Source organism: Hemiscyllium ocellatum, chromosome 14 (assembly GCF_020745735.1).
Source record: "Hemiscyllium ocellatum isolate sHemOce1 chromosome 14, sHemOce1.pat.X.cur, whole genome shotgun sequence".
Classification (NCBI taxonomy): domain Eukaryota; kingdom Metazoa; phylum Chordata; class Chondrichthyes; order Orectolobiformes; family Hemiscylliidae; genus Hemiscyllium; species Hemiscyllium ocellatum.
The window spans coordinates 4,834,625-4,851,204 of record NC_083414.1 but is presented as its reverse complement, the minus strand read 5'-3'; the positions used below and the strand labels follow the sequence as shown (position 1 = coordinate 4,851,204).

General features: G+C 45.3%; 1 protein-coding gene and 1 long non-coding RNA gene across 6 annotated transcripts in view; one reads left to right on the top strand and one right to left on the bottom strand.

The window, feature by feature from the left end:
- LOC132822226 (GATA-binding factor 2-like) overlaps window positions 1–15,962 on the bottom strand; it is a 38,146-nt gene extending 22,184 nt beyond the window's left edge. For 2 of the 5 annotated variants that reach the window (XM_060835333.1, XM_060835330.1), the window contains exons 1-2: window positions 12,493–12,553; window positions 4,878–5,113 (exon numbers count right to left, since the gene is read on the bottom strand). The gene's annotated coding sequence lies outside the window, so the exon portion shown is untranslated. Of the gene's footprint in view, window positions 1–4,877; window positions 5,114–12,492; window positions 12,747–15,563 lie in introns of those variants that run through there. The other 3 variants (XM_060835328.1, XM_060835327.1, XM_060835329.1) reach the window with 3 other exon arrangements.
- LOC132822227 (uncharacterized) overlaps window positions 14,670–16,580 on the top strand; it is a 36,707-nt gene continuing 34,796 nt past the window's right edge. Inside the window, exons 1-2 of the long non-coding RNA XR_009645423.1 lie at window positions 14,670–14,735; window positions 15,737–15,925. This is a non-coding gene — a long non-coding RNA (uncharacterized LOC132822227). The remainder of the gene's footprint in view (window positions 14,736–15,736; window positions 15,926–16,580) is intronic.

The following is a 16,580-nucleotide window of genomic DNA, read 5'->3' as shown; positions in this document are numbered from 1 at the left end:
TTTATTGGGAGAGGGAGAGACACAGAATGAGAGACAGAATGTATTAAGGGGCGCTGGGCGAAAGGCTGATAAAATGCAAAGCATCACTGGTTTTTGTGTTCCTGAAACCATTCCATGCCTCACACTGGCGCCAAGGAGCCCAGTCTGGTCCGTAAACATAGTGTGAAACACCCGTCAATAATAATGACAGGCAGCCAATGAGAGAGGGCGAACTGTAGGGAAGCCAACTCAAGACCTCATTGGCTCTCAGAGAGAAAGAGAGAGAGACACACACATATACATATACAATAATCTGTATGTTTACAATTTCAAAATTAAACAAATCTTCTACTGCCACCATGAAAATAAACCAAACTATAAACCCAACCGCGTGGTTTTGATAAACTGGGTAACTAAGTCATTCTGTTTGTCAACATCTTTTCCTTAAACAGAGACGGGTTTAAGGAATGAAATAGGTTTTGTTTGTTCAATACCATGACCTACAATTGATTGTAACTTTATTGAAGGACAGGGCTGCTTTCACTGTAAATGTGTCATGAGCAGAGTGGCGGTTTAAACATGAAGGGGGCTGGGGGTGGGGAGGGGGGGCGTCATTGTAACTCACTTTTACAGGTTCGATTGAATTAACTTTTGTCAACAAAGCCACATAAAGTGCGCACTTTCAGACTGGGTCGGGACACCAGTGCCCCCAGGGTCTCTCTCTCTCTCTCTCTCGCCCTGTTAGTCTTTTTGCATTAGTTTTGCCAGGGGTTGGGGGGGGGGTTAAGGCGGTGTGTAATTGGGTAATGGGAGGGACTCGGTTTAATACAAGCTACAGAGTCACATATCCCGCCACCCTGACGCCGACGGTCTGACGTCACCTATCTTGCAAAAATTTAACCAGGAAATGAAAATTTTCTCTCCCCCCCCCCACCAACCCCCAATCCTCACTATCTCCCCCTTCCCTTCAAACATAAAGTTTTTCTTGGGGGTGGGGGGGAAGGTAGTCTCTAGGGATAGGAACGAGTAAAACGAGGCAGGAATTGCAAAGACTATCATCGAAATCTCGCTTTATATTTTTGTCCCAAACCTGCCGGGGGTCAAGGTTTAGAGACTGAGGTGGGGGGCGTGGGGGGGGGGTGGGGGAGAATTGTGCAGGGAGTCAGTTGGGAGCAGGGTCTGCAGTGTACTCTTGTGTGAATATGCTTAGTCCACAGTTTCCTGTTAAAACAGCAGCACGATTCTGCGTGCCATGAAATACTTCAGAAAGCACTTTGTGAAAATGTTTCCATCTCCTGTTAAAAAAAACTCTCTCCCTCTAATTTACCCCCACCCCCGTATTGCTGAATAATTTCTACGCGCGTCTGGTGTGTTGAACACGGTAGATATAAAAATGTGGGCAGAATTAGAATTCTGGAGACAGCGAGCTGATATTTCCAGCAGGCAGTGTTGTGGATTTTAAAGTCACGGAATTCGATTGCGACCCGCTGCCCCTGTCTGTGCTAACGCTGAACAAACCTGGATTCTGACAGGGTTCAAAGTGGCGAAACGGGCAGGAATCGAAGAGAGTGTGAGAGAGAGAAATCGCTGTCTTTTTTTGAACGGCAAATTCATTTCCCAATCCCCCGAACAAATCAAAAATCTAAAAATGCTGTGAGTGTGAAGCAGAATAAAAGTACTGGAGAACGGTTACAAGGTCCTGTTTCTCTCTCTCTCCCTCTCTCCACGGATGCTGCCAGACCTGCTGAGTTTCTCTCAGCAGTTTCTGTGTTTTTGTTCTTCAGTTTCCCCCCCCCCCCCCCCCATCTCATTTAGCTGCGTCCCCGATGTGAGCCGAGTACCATTTCAAATCATCCTTCCCGAGTGGGCAGTTTGCTGTGTCAAACATCAACGATCTCTCTCGGATCCAGGAATTCCTTTCGCCAGCACTAAACTCGCTGGAACCCTAATCAGACCCGCAATCATTTCGTGCTTGTTTTGGGCGAGAGATGTGTATTTAGTAGAGTCCATTTGTAATTAGTAGTGAACTGACCCGCGCCATTGTCGAAACAAGGGACTCCGATGTAAAAAGTTCAAATTCACATTCAGGCGTTATCAGGGTCCTGGGGAAAGCGGTCAGTTTGTGAACAAGGTAACTGAGTTTACCTTGTTACCTTCCTGATGAAGGGCTTATGCCCAAAACGTCGAATTTCCTGTTCCTTGGATGCTGCCTGACCTGCTGCGCTTTTCCAGCAACACATTTTCAGCTCTGATCTCCAGCATCTGCAGTCCTCACTGTCTCCTCAACTGAGTTTACCCCCTAACCCCCTCTCTATGTATCAGTGGGCCTAACTGCGTGTTTGAAAGTAGGAGGAAGAGGGAAGATAGAAGGGGGAATGTTCCCATTGACTGGAGAGTCAATGTCCATACAGAGAGAGAGAGAGAGACTGGTCTAAGATGATCGGCAAATGAACCAGCGGGAACACTAAGACTGATTTAACAAAAACAATCATTAAAGCAGCGACCTGCGGGCATCCGGAATACTCTGAACAAGATAGTCCAATAATATTAAAGAATTTGATCAATTTCTGACTGGGAGGGAGGCCGTGAGGGGACAAGGAAAGAGTGGGATTAACTGATCATCCCTTTCAAAGGGCCAGCACTGTTGCGATGGGCCGGCTGGCCTTTTGCTCTGCTCTACCGTGTCATACTCCCTTCAGCACCTCCCGGCTGGCTAATTTTCACTCAATACTAAAAACAAGGCTAGAAGCAGAAACCAAAGACACATACAATCCTAGCTGAGAGCTGACGGGAGACGGAATCTTACGTGTGTGTGTGTCCCCAACCCCCCGGTTCTCCACGTGGAGGGGAAACAGGGATAACTGGGATATCAGACAGGGCCATAAACTATTCAGATTAAACTAATAATTCACCCAATTGCCCCGGCTCTCTCTGTTCGCTGTTACTCCCTGTACCTACATTGATCTGACTGAGACAGAAAGCAGAGTTTGATTGCTCGTGTTTGGCGTGAATTTTGGGAGATTTCTGAGTATAAGAAATGTGCTCATTTCGGGAAAGCTCAGCGTTTCACTGAGCAGGGCTCCGCGCATCCCGGTCACTCAAGTCGCTTCTTAAAACATCAAAATAAACCTAAAGGTGGAAGGCAGGGTGCACCCTCAGCGCCAGCAGCAAGACTCGGGCAAATTCATTTAAATCTCGGCTTTGGAGAGCTCTCACCTTGCCTGGTCCCTCACACGTTCCGCACGAAATCCTGCCAGTTATCCTGAGACTGAATTCACACCGTTTTATTAATAAAAAAGGAACGAACTATTTCATTTTATCTAAAACTAAATCAGAAAATGCTCGGAATGCTGAGAGTATGTTCAACAGAGACGATTGTGGACAAGCTGGAGGGATTTATTTTTAAAGGAGACAATGCTGTTTGAAAGGGGATTGGGGTAACATTGGAAATGAATTTTAAAAGTAGGTTACCGGTGGATGTAAAGGTACAATTTTATACCAAATGACCCTGCTTTCACCTTTAGGGTGTGTGTGTGTGTGTGTGTGTGGGTGTGTGTGTGTATGTGTGTCTGTATGTGTGTGGGTGTGTGTGTTTGTGTGGGTGTGTGGGTGTGTGTGTGTGTGTTTGTGTGTGTGTGTGTGTGTCTGTGTGTGTGTGTGTGTCTCTGTGTGTGTGGGAGGGGGTCGCTTTTGTTTTCTCATCACCCTCTTCAAAGACACACACACACACACACACACAGAGTTCTTAAAACTAACCCCAGAACCGTGTTACAGTTAACACACTAGGGAATCTAACTATTCCTCAGCGCTGGTCCCCCGCCCGCCCTAAGTTAACCCGTAACCAGAATGTTTCAGTCCCTTCATCCCGGGAGTGAACGGACCGTTAAGGCGGATTATCGAGCATTACCCGGTCCAACTATCCGGACTGCGCTCCGCACCCCACCACCACCACCCCCACCCCTTCACCCGGCACCGAGTCCCTTCGCAAATTTCATGTCAATTGCAATTTCACGCCGCGAACATTCCAAGGGAAAAAAAAACCGTGTTGAAAGTATTTTACACGCAATTTTAATCTGGGGGCTGGGGGGAACGGAATATTGAACAAAAATCGACTCGGATTAATCTCGCTGTTATTTTCGGTTGTTCGCCGCTTCAGAGAAAACCGAAAATCGAGGGGATTCTGTGGCAAAGGGGAGAGAGAGAGATACACACAGAGAAAAAAATCCTCCTGGAAAACAGGCGAGGTTCCACACTTCGATACAATATTTGTAAGCTTAACTTTTTTTTTAAAACTTGAAATGAACTTCAGCCCAATATATCAGATCCCACTCTCGCTCCAAAAACCCTTAAAATTAACCTCGCTGTTCACACCATCCTGAATTAATCATTCCCATGCGTTTTTATTAATAAACGCGGTTTATATGAATACGGGCCGCGGTGATTTAAATTGTTGAAGTTATTATCAATTTGGATCTGGACAGAAAAGGCTGAACACTTGTTTGGTGAAGTTTATCTTGTGTTAAATTAATGTTTTATACACAGTGCATTCAGAGTTTGATTCTAAAAGACTCGGAATAGCTTGATCGGTTTTGTTACTGGTCGCGGGTATTTAAGAGATTAAAATCTCTTTAATTGGGGAAAGCTACAGCCGCTGCAGCGTTCTCTGGTCAGTCAGGTTACGAGCGAAGGTGTAAATTGTGCGATAGTTAACCCTAAGCGTTATTATCGCCGTCAAATGTTAACCCTTGGTCCAGCGTGTATCTTATCGAGCCGGACCTGCGAGATAGCAGGAAAGGTGAGTTTTAAATCTCGCCACCCTCCTCCGGATCAGTAACGTTTTAAATTGTCAGGCTTCTCTAGTGTGTGAGTGATAAAATGGTTTGAATTGAGTGACTGACCTTTCTTGTAAGGCGGTGAGGCGCGGGAGCTAATGCAGGCGATGTCTCTCCCTCTCTCTCTCTCTCCGTCCTCGGCGAAGTCGCACTGAATGCAGGCACTCCTCCCGGGGGCTGGCAGTTGGACTTTGAGGGTTTAATGATCCCGGTCCCAGCACTGGCCAATGAGCGGCGGATTCAGGTGGACCAAAAATTCAGACACGTACAGCTCTGCTCAACACCAGCTCTTCCGGGTTACACTGCAACACAGACATTCAGGTGAAACCCGCATGTACCCTCTCCTGGAACAGAGTCTCACTACCTCAGTGTTTACACAGGGTCCCATACCCATCATAGAACGCAGCCTGCCCTCGCTGTGGGCAGACTTCATCCCCAGCAATAAACACATACAGACACAGACACACATAGACCCTCTCAACACACTCAGACACACACCCTCTCTCACACATAGACACACACCCTCTCTCACACACATAGACACACACCCTCTCAACACACTCAGACACACTCACAAACACACACCCTCTCTCAGAAACACATAGACAGCCACCCTCTCTCACACACATAGACACACACCCTCTCAACACACTCAGACACACTCACAGATACACACATCCTCTCATACACATATAGACACGCACCCTCACACACGCATTCAGACACACACACCCTCTCTCACACACAAAGACACGCACCCTCTCTCACACACACTCAAACACACTCACAGACACACAACCGCCCTCTCTCACACACAAAGACACGCACCCTCTCTCACACACACTCAAACACACTCACAGACACACAACCGCCCTCTCTCACACACAAAGACACGCACCCTCACACACACACTAGACACACTCACAGACACACCCACCCTCTCTCACACAGACACAATCACAGACACACACACCCTCTTTCACACAGACACTCACAAACTCACACAGACACGCACTCACATACACACACTCAGACACACTCACAGAGACACACACACATTTCTCACAGATACACAGACATACACCTCACGCACACAGACACGTACTCACATACACATACACATACACACACACCCTCTCTTACACAGTACAAAATCTTCAACACACATAATACATACAACCCTCCACCAACACAGTGTAGGATGCCAGACAAACACGCAGTGGGCATCATAGACATGATTCTGTAAGAAAGTATGGGGGCGAATATCATTTATACTTAAAATACATTTATTGAGTAAGTTATTTTAATATTTCTCAAACTCCACAGTATAAACTTCCAAGCTTCGTGTTTCAAGTATTTATACAACCACAGTGACGCAAACACACTGTCATAGAGTCGTCACGTATACGGGTACAGACAAACTCTCAATCATACAAATAATAACAGATTAACCCTGTTACAGAGTGAAACCCAGCAAACACACAGTTACACAAAATAACACACAGTCACAGAGATACACAGATGGTTACATACAACACACCCAGTGTTACACAGTTACACAGTCACACACAGTCACACACGGTCTAAATATTACTGAAGGGACACAAGGAATTGACTTCCCTCTCCTTTTCAGCAAGCTATAACCCAAACACATATTTACACGGTTACACAGGAGTAATTTCACGCAGTTAGACACAGTAACACAGTTACAGGGTCATACAGAACCACGCACACAGTCACGCAGCGTGAGCCAGTTACAGGCACGGACCCACACAATCACGTATTCACATGAATTCACAAACTGTCACACATATTTATTTACTATCAAACACAGATGTATGTACACAGTCACACACAAAGTCTACATTATTATAACACTTTGGGGAAACCTAAGGAGTATGAAAAGGCGCGGAGAGTCATAGATAAACCGTTTGTATGGAGGAAGATTAATTGTGATTGTACTAACATTATGTTTTTTTTGTTAGACCCCGGGATAAGTGCATCTCACAACGTAACTATTCCCCCGTTCCCTCACCGCTTCCTTCTAGTGAATTTGTAAAGCTCTTATGCAGAGGTGTGTGCTGGCCGTACTGTCCCCTCGAATGTGAGCCGCTCGATGAGTCCTTTATCATTCCATGGACCTGCCCATCAATTAGATATATACACACCACAACACTGTGTAATTTGGGAGGAGGGGAGCGGGTGGGATTAAGGTTCTGCCGCTAACGGATAGAAAGTCAGGCAGAGAGAGGGAGATGGAGGTGAGAGGGAAGCTGGCCCAGTCCAATGTTTTAACAAAGAAAACCAAAAACAAATTGTTCCCCAGTAACGTTTTGTGGTGTATGAAATAATTACACGTTTTAAAACAAACTGCAGTCCTTGTGAATGTTCATACCCATACCTGTCTCTCTCCCTCTCTCTCTGACTTGGACTGACCTGCAGTGCACTCACTGGTGTATAAACACCTTTTAGCTGATGCCACACTGCAACTTACTAGCTGCTCCGCAAGATGCTTTCTCTTATTCCGCCCCTTCGACCTATCACTCGCGTATCCTGTGTACACCCGCCCGTTTTACAGTGAACCCACCCCCACTCCCCCCCAAAAAAAACTGGACGATGGAGAATTGGGAATTTTATTAGATCTCACTTCCTCTTTGAAATAATACAGGACAGTTAAAAAAAAGGACAGGAGCTGAGAGGTAGCTGAGAGAGGTTGTGGGAGGGTGTGGGTTAGTGATGGAGGAAGGGGATTTCCCTCCAAGGTCCTCGTTCTGATGTCAAACAATGTAGTCTCGATAAATTTCTCCAAAATCATCGAGGATTGAGTTACCTCAGTTCCCGCCGCCCTAAACCCTAAATAATTCACCTACATCTAACATGAGGTTGCGTTTTTTTTTAAATGGAACTGATATATTTCCTTAGATTTACCTCTGTGTGGGTTGGGGGTTTGTGGGCTATGGGAGAGATGCTAACAGAGTGGGCAAATGGATCACACAGGCCCCTCTCAGCCGTGCAGCGTCCCGGTTAAATGTTATATTTACGGTTTAAGAGCGATATTCAATATTACAAAGGCAGGTTTGTCGTTTGAGATGCATTGGTTGGTTATAGCGATTATTTTGGCTGCGGGGCGGTTCAGATCGCGGGTCGCTCATTCCCCCCACCCCAGTCCCTTTAAGCTGTTTAAATCTCTCGCCTTCTCTGAATGAAAAGGATCAGGGGCTGGTTGCTATTACAAAGATATCCATATTCTGACAGCGGGCAGCAAGCGACATCTCATTACTTAAAATAAACGGAACCTGCTTTTTCTATTCTTGCCTCTGTGTCCCTTTTGTTTTAGGGGTTTGCCAGTCGCCAGTGATCTGACATTGCACTGGCAATTGTTTATTTTAAAAAAAAAGCCGGAGTCAGATTGCAACAAAAGATTCCTCATTTTCAGCCGCTCTAAAGAAAAAAAGAAATGTTGATTGAAAATGCAAAGCTGTGTAAAAGCTGAGGCACGGGACTGGGCGGCGGGATGGAGTTACCGAGCAGGTGCAGAACGCGACAATCCCAGAGCCAAGATGATGACAAAATACATCTCCATGCAGTTTTCTCTCTCTCTCTCTCTCTCTTTTACTCCTCTTAGCAATTGCTAAGAGTCTCTTTTTTTTTATTAGCCCTTATTAAAATATAGCATTTCGGTCAAGCATTTTGCTCTTGTGAATTTACATTTTAATTTTTATCCAATCGGACTGGATTACAATTCTCTCCGTGGGTCAGATCTTGAGAAATGATTTTCTTTTTTTAAAAAAAAAGGTGTATCACGGTAGTATTAACGCGTCCAGGTACCAACGCATTAGGAATTATAACGGATCAAACAACCTCCCATACATTGAATGCGCAGTGCTGAAAATTCTGATGGGTCATTGGATTCGAAATGCTAACTCTGTATTTCTCTCCTCAGAGACTGCCAGACCTGCTGAGTCTCTCCAGCAATTTCTGTGTTTGTTTGAAAATATCATCAATTCTGGTGGACTACAATAATCTAAGACCCTACACAAAGTGGATAGAAAATTGTTGAACCCTGCAGAGTTCAAGCAAGTGTCTATTTCTCTGTTTGATCGAGCGTTCTGTCTCTCCGAATAATCCGTATGATTTCCAGTTATTCATAACTAAAGCGGGAGAAACTGAATATTCACGAACATACAGAAAGGCGGATTCAGTTTATTTGCTTAGTTTCCCCCCTGTGTGCTGCAACTATATAACTGAACTCGTTTCATTTGGGGTTGGGTCTGTCTGAGCTGAGAGTCACAATTTATTTTCCTGGTCTCTAATTGGCTATATTTATCGCTAATTTGTTATTGCCAATTTGAGTTTTGTTACAATTATATCAAAATATAAATAAATATGCGGCTTGTTGTCCATTTTATTCCCACTGCCTCTTGACTATACCCAGGAAAGGCTGGTTGTATTTTTACTTTCTGGAAATGCTAATCATTCTATACAGCAGTTCATTCTGTTTAAAATCAAATTAATCGCTTTCCGTGGGGTTTCGGTAACTGGCCTTCCTTTTTTTCTCTCAATTCTCCACCCACGGATTGTCAGTAACTATCAGCCTGGATGGTTTCGGAGACCCCCATTCGCCTCCTCCCTCTGTTGCACGGCACAGGCCTTGTTTTTTGGCCAGTCCATTTGCAGCTGTCCCGTCCAAAGCGAACAGACCCTGACCATTAACTCCCGAACACGCAGTCAGCCAGGGATGGAGGGTTAGCGTTGAAAAGGCGAACCGCCTGAAAACACACACACACACACGCACACACAGCCACACACCCACACCCGCATTCACACACACACTCACACACACACACACACACACCCACACACACACACCCACACACACACACACCCACACCCACACGCACACACACTCACACAGCCACACACCCACACCCGCACTCACACACACACTCACACACACACACACCCACACACACACACCCACACACTCACACACACACTCACACACACACACACACTCACACACACACCCACACACACACACCCACACACTCACACACACACTCACACACACACACACACACCCACATACACACACCCACCCACACACACACCCACACACACACCCCCCCACACACACACACACACACACACCCCACACACACACGCACACAGCCACACACCCACACCCGCACTCACACACACACTCACACACACACCCCACACACCCCCCCCACACACACACACACACACCCACACACACACCACACACACACACACACACACCCCACACACACCCCCCCCCCCACACACACACACACACACACACACACAAACTCAGGGGCTGCCAAGACGTCGGGGAAAAACAAAACCTGGCACTAATTCCGGATTCACCTCCCCCCTCCCCCCCCCACCCCCCCCATTCCCGTCTCTCCGGCCCTAATTCAAAGATATTATTTTATATAAAAGAGCAGTCTCAGGAACTAGGCGCGTTGGAACAGAGGCCTGTCCTGTTGGCATTGACTGTGCACCATGGCAATGGGGGCAAGTCGTGCTCATCCCCTCACTCTCTCACTCTCTTTCTCACACTCTCTCTCTCTCACTCTCTCACACTCTCTCTCTCTCACACTCTCTCTCTCTCACTCTCTCACACTCTCTCTCACACTCTCTCTCTCACACTCTCACACTCTCTCTCACTCTCTCACACTCTCTCTCTCACTCTCTCTCACACTCTCTCACTCTCTCACACTCTCTCTCACACTCTCTCTCTCTCACTCTCTCTCACACTCTCACACTCTCTCTCACACTCTCTCTCACTCTCTCTCACACTCTCTCTCACACTCTCTCTCACTCTCTCTCACACTCTCTCTCGCACTCTCTCACTCTCTCACACTCTCTCTCACACTCTCACACTCTCTCTCTCACACTCTCTCACTCTCTCACACTCTCTCTCTCACATTCTCTCTCACACTCTCTCTCACACTCTCTCTCACTCTCTCTCTCACACTCTCTCTCACTCTCTCGCACTCTCTCTCACACTCTCTCTCTCTCTGTCTCTCTCTTTCTCCGTTTGCAGCTTTTGTTCATTCTCTGCCGCTCTCTGAAACACTCGACTTTTTTCAAATTTCAGGTGAATTGAAACGCGACGGGGAAAGCAGCGGCGGAACCGTCCGCCAGCCCACCGAGGAAGCTTTCCGTCCGGGTGTACCGTAAACAAATAGCAAATAAACAGAATCTGTGCACAGCCAGGTATACAGCGCATTGTACACCCTCGTATAGAATCAGGTACACCACAGAATCAGATACACACAGGGTCAGGTATACAAAGGGTCAGGTACACACAGGGTCAGGTATAAAAAGGGTCAGGTATACACAGGGCCAGGTATACACAGAGTCAGGTATACACAGGGTCAGGTATACACAGAGTCAGGTATACAGAGAAGCAGGTATTCAGTGTCAGGTATGCACAGGGTCAGGTACACCAGGGTCAGGTACACACAGGGTCAGGTATAAAAAGGGTCAGGTATACACAGGGTCAGGTACACACAGAGTCAGGTATACACAGAAGCAGGTACTCACAGTGTCAGGTATGCACAGGGTCAGGTACACCAGGGTCAGGTACACACAGGATCAGGTATAAAAAGGGTCAGGTATACACAGGGTCAGGTACACACAGAGTCAGGTATACACAGAAGCAGGTACTCACAGTGTCAGGTATGCACAGGGTCAGGAATATGCAGAATCAGGTACACACAGAGTCAAGTATACACAGGGTCAGGAACACATATAGAGTCAGGTACATAGCCTGGTCTGGAGCCCAATACACAGCTCGAGACAAACATCAATATAGCAGCTTGCTGGTACACGTGATTTAATGTATACAGCATGGACACTAAATTATATAAACAACCACTTCTGTACTTTTTCCTGACCCTCTAGAAGCCAGTGAGTATGTCACGCATCTCTTAGATACAGTTCCGAATTTTTCATTTGATTCTTTTTGATTTTCCTTTTGATTTTTTTATATAGATTCCCTACAGTGTGGAAACAGGTCCTTCGGCCCACACCGACCCTCCGAAGAGTAACCCACCCAGACCTATTCCCCTACCCTATTTTGTTTTACCCCTGACTAATTCGCCCTAACCTGCACATCCTTGGAGTGTGGGAGGAAACCGGAGCACCCAGAGGAAACCCGCACAGACGCGGGCAGAATGTGCAATGCTCACCCCAGGCTGGAATCGAACCCGGGTCCCTGGCGCTGTGAGGCAGCAGTGCTCACCACTGAGCTACCGTGACTTAATTTATTCAAAATAAAATGATGCCAAAATAATTTGAACTATATGTTAGAGATACATAGACATACTCAATAGCTTCTAGGAGGACAAAATCTAGCTCCCGTATATTGTTGGTTTGTACATAGCTCTGTATATAACCCACTGGATCCTTGCTCACAGTCTGGTACAAGACTGGGGTCATATTCAATGTATATACATTATTCTAAATCATATGCCGAATGTACGGTATATAAATCTGTACAATACATACGGAATAATGAAAAGCTTTGTAAACATCGCCATCAAATACAATTCCATATGCTCGACTTATAATACATGATGTCTACAGTACACAGAAGGTAACAAGTGAATCAGACAATGTATAAAAACACCGTATATCAAACACTCACCTACTTTGTATATCATATCCTATACATCATGCTCTGTTAACGACGCTCGTGCAGCCAAGATCTGGTTTCGTTTAAAGAGACATTAAGATTTTTTAAAAATCACCCAACGTTCTAAGTATACCGTCGGCTCCGTGAGTCTTATTTCGAGGCGACAAAATGCTGCGAGATTGTATTAGCCGAGTCAACCTGAGACCGCTCTGCACATCTCATTAATCTACCAATATCGGGAGTTAAGTTTAAATAGATATCCCTCAGAATCTCCCTCAAATAAATCGAAATTAAACATTTCAGACGGGAGGGGGCGGGCCCCACATTGAGGGGAGGTGTTTGTCTGTCTGTGGGGGAGGGAGAGAGAAAGCTCCGGTTTAAAATGGGATTTGAAAAAATATAAACGGCATTAACATCAGAATGAACCAGAATCAGAAAATAAATATTTATCACAGATCAGGGAGTGAAATTGCCAATAAAACTCATCTTTGTAATGCTATAATTCCTGCCTGTCTTTAACACCACGGTTCTGGGGAAAGATCTTTGATGTTAGACCGATAAGGTGTTATCAGTAATTCGCAGTCATATGCCCACAGTCCGTACTTTAATTAATCTCCAAATCTGAGGCGGAGGTAGGATCAGATAATTCCACATGATTAATATAGGACGGTAGCAATTTTCACAAGAAATGAAATGAACCATCAGGGATTGCGATTGCAGTAATTCTGGAGTTTAAATCTCACATGGTTATAATTTACAAACTTGATGGGTAACAATTTAACTGAATTAGATGTTCTAAAACTCGCATCACAGTTGTCGAGTGATATCTTTTTATGAAATCAGCGATGTTAATAATCATTCAGGGTGGGGATTAAATTAATATACTTGAAAATATATTATTTTGAATAAATAAATATTTTGCTGTTTATGATCTAATTTTACCCTGCGTGATTTAAAGGATGGTTAACTTTGAAAGTCGTTTCGTTTTGGTTTCAGTGAAAGGAAGAGAGCAGTTTCAAATTATTACAGATATTTAACGCTGAAAGATTCTCAACTAATTTCCTCCAAATGTTACAAACCTAATAAACATTACAAACAACAAATATGCCAACAAAAAGCAAATGCTGCAAATACTCTAAGCATCTTTGAACGAAATATTGCCCCGTGCCTGTGATTTAATCTGATCGAATAGATTTCTAAAAAGCCAGCACCCAGTTTTGTTTTTCTTCTTTAATTGACCGGAGTCTGATCGATATGAAAGTAACTAAAATCCCCTTCCCCCAACTCCAGCCTGTCTTCAGTTTAATTCCATGGAATGACAATACAGTATCATTCCTGCTACGTCTCTATATCCCTCTGCCCGGAGTAGGCGACAGGGAAAATAAATTAGTTTTTTTTAAATCAAAACAACACACAAATTAACACCCTAATCGTGACGCCTCATCCAGAGGGTACTCACGTTAATAAAATACACAAATCCATATGTATCCAGATAGGCATATACATATACATATATATATATACATATATAAACTCATTTCCACGTGAGCTCCGCTCTCATTAATACAGAGCAATTTTTCATTCCTAGAAAACTAATCTTTTATTATTCCGCCTCCCCCCCAATAGGGGACAGACCATAATAAACAGGCGAACCCTTATCTCGGGGACTCACAGTGTTGGTGTGCCGCCGCTGATCATTCGGGGAAGACACAGAGTTAGATTGCCTTTAATCTTATATGAGATAAATGTGTCCTTATCTCCCTCTCACAGATTATCAACCTTTCAATTTGCTTCCTGCGTCTCTCCTTCTCTCCCCGATTATCTCAATATCTCAGGCACCAACTAAACAGGGACCGCGTCCGCAGTTCAATTACTGACAGGTAACTCCAACAATTCTTCTCCCAGAGCTCTTGATATTAAACCCCGACAGAAAATAAACCAGTACACGATGCTGAGCCGAACTTCTCATTAAACTCCAGCCTCACCCATTACAATAGACAATATGTATCTGACAGTCCAAGGTGATTTTCAAATAAGGGAGTGAATTCATTCACGTGCTTTTATTTTGTCTCGGCGAGGCATCAAGATGTGAAATTGAGTGAAACTCCCGTGGGTTAGAAGACGTTTATAGCTTTCCCCCATCACACCCCCAGACCGATGTTTGTAGCTGATTTCAATTCTCTATCCGAAAGCACGTTAATTATTATCGACTCTGAACTGAACGAGTAAAGGAAGCAGGAGAGTTCCACATACAGGTACTCCCGAGGGTTTGTTACAATTTACAGTCCTACTCGACAAACATTTAACATTTCATTATATTTTCCAAGTTGTGTTTTTGTAAGCAACATTGGCGGCTCGGCCTCTTTTAGCCGCTTTTGACCAATAAAGCTTGTTAATTCTATTTGACTCTTCACAATCTCTCCATATCACCTTATACCACCCCCTCCCCCAAACCCCGCCACACACACACACATAACCCGCTCCCCCCCACACACAGACACACACACAACCACACACATACACATAGACACAGACACACACAATTCCCGCGCCCCCCCCCACACACAAACACACACATACACACAGACACATACATACACACACACAACCCGCTCCCCCCCACACAGACACATACACACAACCACGCACATACACACAGACACACACACACATACACAACCCGCTCCCCCCACACAGACACACACAAACACACACATAACCACACACATACACACAGACACATACACACACACAACCCGCACCCCCCACACACAGACACATACACATAACCACACACATACACACAGACACATACATACACACACACAACCCGCCCCCCACACAGACATACACACAACCACACACATAATCACAAACCACACACATAAACACAGACACACACACTCACCCCCCCCCCCCCACACACACACACGTACGCACATACACACAAAACCACACACAATTCTTCCAAGTCCCATTCTCCCTCTCCTTCGTTCCCCACAACTCGCTGTAACGGACAAAATTCAGATAAATAAATAGTTGTGTTGATTTCATGGGACAGTTGGAAAGGTGGAGTTACTCACCGTCACTAACACACACCGACCAGCCTGCCTGGTTAACGGCTTACAGCGAGCCTAGCCAAGTTATAAAGACCGAGCAGGTATCCTTCAGGGATGTTCAGGTACCTGTGGATTGGAGGTTACATCAGAGGGATATTTAACGCGAAATACATTCAACATTGTCCATTCATTCCCAGGAATATTCGTTACTGCCTCACCCGGAAACCCAGGGCAGGAGGAGAGACGGATTCCACACAGACATACATGTTCCTACATTATCCCGAGTTTTACCCGCTCCTAACCAACTGGGAAGAAAGAGGGATGTTGGATCCAAGACAGCTCTTTGTTACTGTGCACGCAATGAAGTGAAACCCTTGGAAGTTCAGGTACTTTAGACCTTGCTGCTGGTGTTTGGAGGAGATTCCTTTCAAAAAGAAAAATGCTTTGATGATTAAAACCCAAATGCGTGATAACACACACACACACGTTTAATAAGCGCAGGCTCGTAATTCAGATTGTATCGTTTGTAACTGAGACAATAAGTAAACTTGCAATTCCCTCCTCCCCCATTCATATTAAAGTCCATTATCCGAAAGAATTCATAAGTCTCATCATGATCAGGGAGATGACACACTCTGATTCTCGCCATTGTGAAAGAGGCGAAATGAACCGAACCCCATTTCCCATCCTCACCTCCACCCCAACCCCCATTACCTCCCTGCACATGGTTGATGGGTATAGAAGAGTGGCTGGAGAGGTGGGCTTGTTTCTGGGCATTCACCGGCTGTGCCTATGTAAACATGTCACGCTGTCATTACACCCTCTGGCCAGCGAAGGCGCTGCAGTCAGGAGGTGGCCAACAAGTTGGCGGGGTCTGGTTTGAAGCCAGGCAAAATGAATTGGTAACGGATCACTCAAACAGGAGGTGACCACTAAGATAAATGCACGTAGGCATTGAAATGTTGCAAAGGAGGGTGCCTGGACCCGAAACATTAACTCTGCTTTCTGCCCACACACGCTGCCAGACCTGCTGAGTTTTGC